General features: G+C 49.2%; 1 long non-coding RNA gene across 1 annotated transcript in view; it reads left to right on the forward strand.

Moving 5' to 3' along the window:
• Positions 1–2,419, forward strand: part of LOC119582624 — a 22,618-nt gene extending 20,199 nt beyond the window's left edge. The window contains exon 2 of the long non-coding RNA XR_005229653.1: positions 2,340–2,419. This is a non-coding gene — a long non-coding RNA (uncharacterized LOC119582624). The remainder of the gene's footprint in view (positions 1–2,339) is intronic.
• The last annotated feature ends 394 nt before the right edge of the window (positions 2,420–2,813 follow it).

Below are 2,813 nucleotides of genomic sequence, written 5' to 3' on the forward strand. Positions count from 1 at the left end.
TGAATGATACTGCAACGTTTTTTTTATGATTTCCTTCTCTTTCAAGCTAATGCTAACCATAAATTCGAATATCTTGAGGACAGTGCAATATCAACACAGCATTATAAGTTTGTATCTCATATGTGACAAGAGCATATGCTCGTACTGGACTCGCCTCCTTCCTCTCCTTTGCATTTTCGTTTTTCTCTTTCTTGTTCCTCGTCTTCCTCCCTCTCCTCCTCCGCTTCCTCCGCTTTCTCCTTCCCCTCCTTCTAATTCTCTCTTCCTCCTCCTCCTCCTCCTCCTTCTCCTCCTCCTCCTCCTTCTCCTCCTCCTTCTCCTCCTCCTCCTTCTCCTCCTCCTCCTGCTCCTCCTGCTGCTGCTGCTCCTCCTGCTGCTGCTGCTCCTCCTGCTGCTGCTCCTTCCTCTTTTCTTCCCCTCCTCCTCTCTCCTCCTCCTCTTCCTCCTCTTTCCCTTCCTCCTCCTTCTCCTCCTCCTCTCTCCTCCTCCTCCTCCTCCTCCTCCTCCTCCTCCTCTCCTCCTTTCCTCCTTTTCTTCTTCCTCCTCCTCCTCCTGCTCCTCCTGCTGCTGCTGCTCCTGCTGCTGCTGCTGCTGCTGCTGCTCCTGCTGCTGCTGCTGCTGCTGCTCCTCCTCCTCCTCCTCCTCCTCCTCCTCCTCTCTCCTTCCTCCTCCTCCTCCTCCTCCTCCTCCTCTTCCTCCTCCCCCCTCCTCCTCCTCTTCTCCTCTCCCTCCTCTCTCCTCCTCCTCCTCCTCCTCCTCCTCCTGCCTCCTCCTTTCCCCCTCCTCCTCCTCCCTTCTCCTTGTCTCTTCTCCTCCTCCTCCTCCGTCCTCCTCCTTTCGCTCTCTCCTCCCCCTCCTCCTCCTCCTCCTCCTCCTCCTCCTCCTCCTCCTCCTCCTCCTCCTCCTCCTTTCCCCCCCTCCTCTTCCTCTTTCTCCTCCTCCCTTCTCCTCCCCTCTCCTCTCCTCTTCCTCCTCCCCCTTTTCTCCTCCTCCTCCTCCTCCTCCTCCTCCTCCTCCTCCTCCTCCTCCTCCTTCTCCTCCTCCTTACCTTCGCCCCGGGTGATTAGGGCCAACCTTTCACTGCAATGGAGGTCATTAGTCCTAATTATGCCGTTTGTTATGTTGTTGAGTTTGGTCTACCAGGTCTTTTTCGTATGTCGCTTGACGTTCTGTATGGGTGTGTTTGGGCGTGGGTATATGTGGTGTGCTCGCTGTGAGTGAGTCAGTGAGTGAGTGAGTGGGCAGTGTACTGAGTGGTGTGTATGTGTGTGTGTGTGTGTGTGTGTGTGGGTGTGCGTGTCTGTGTATGTGTGTGTGAGTGAATGAGAGTGAGTGAGGGTGGATAATCTGTAAATATGTTATTTTTTCATATCGTCCCATTGGTAAGTGTCGCATTGCACGAAGAAACTTGTCTTGCGGTCGCCTTAATTCCGCAGTTTTATTGTTTCGTATCTTTGAAGAAAGGCTAATAAGCCGTCGGGCGTCTTATCTCCCTCTCTGTGGAGAACTCATTAAACTTGGTAAATTCCGATGTGTAGTCGGGCGGGGTATTTGTCAGCAAGGAGATAGTGCGATGTATATACTCCCACACATGCTGCACACATGGACGGCGTAAACAGAGCGAACGTCCCGTCAGGCGGCAGTACCGGGAGCTTCCCGGCGCGAGCAAGGCCTTTGAGGAAGATGGAGCAACAAACGCGTCGTGACATTGTTTAGTTGTCAGCACCGGGAGTCGCGGAAATCTCGAAAGCTTTGTATGTCAGACAGCGCATTTCTAAAATATCAACACGAGGTTTTACGTGTATGTAAATTATTTTAGAATTGCGAATTTTAAAGCTGCACACTGGCTAAGAGTCGAGTCCGCTCTCGAGAGTTGATGAAGTAAATTTCTTTGTCTCGGTAGGGCTTGTAGAGGCTGCTGTTGGTAAGCCGGGCTTTTCACAAAAGAAGCATTACCTCTTGTTGCTCACGAACTGGAAATGTTTATTTGATATGGCACATTTTTTTTTTTTTTTTTTAGATTACTCACTGCTATTGCTATTGGCTTTATCATTATCTTTTTATTAGAGGCGATTCGCTGTATTGTATAAACAGGTGAGTTATGTTTCCTAAAGGAGAAACGCCAAGTCTGAGCAAAAGAATATGATAATATTATGCATAAACCCATTACGGGTTGGTCGGGAAACAATGCATGAATATATGTTTTCGCAGGTGCAAGTTTTGGTAGCAGAAAATTGTGTTGTTCCGAGGAAATATGCTTTGTGGGCTAAGGTTTTTCCTATGTATTTCGATGGTTTAAGTTGGCTCGAGTGACTAATGCATGGACCTTCTCTTTCTAGGTACGGAGCGATTTTGGTGCGCGTCTGGTCATGTGGAGGAAAGGGTTCAATACATAGGTAAGTAGTTTATCTAAAAAAAAAGAAAAGAAAAAAGGAAGTTTTCTGTGAGTAAATCATATTTTCTCAAAGCACTTTTGTATGTAGGCGGAAATGTGATGCAGGATTTAAAGGGCTGATAGAAAGTAGCAGCGCCACGAAATCCGTTTTCGCCTTGATTTGAATGTAGCGTATTTTCCGTGTCGCACTCTACCTCCATTTTCAGTTTGGGCTTTGATATTCATTTCTTTTATCCCACCTAACTCAGTATTTTTTACTCAGAACATCAAAGCAGAGCAGAACCCCCCTTGCAATTTCCTGCATCGACGAGCTGTGTGGCTCCCCCCCCCCCGTCCCTCATCCCTATCCCCTGCCTCCATCGCCACCCACGGGATTGTCACTTCAGAGGCACGAGGCGAGCCCAGAAGGCGTCGGATG

This window comes from Penaeus monodon, chromosome 2 (assembly GCF_015228065.2).
Source record: "Penaeus monodon isolate SGIC_2016 chromosome 2, NSTDA_Pmon_1, whole genome shotgun sequence".
NCBI classification, from domain to species: domain Eukaryota; kingdom Metazoa; phylum Arthropoda; class Malacostraca; order Decapoda; family Penaeidae; genus Penaeus; species Penaeus monodon.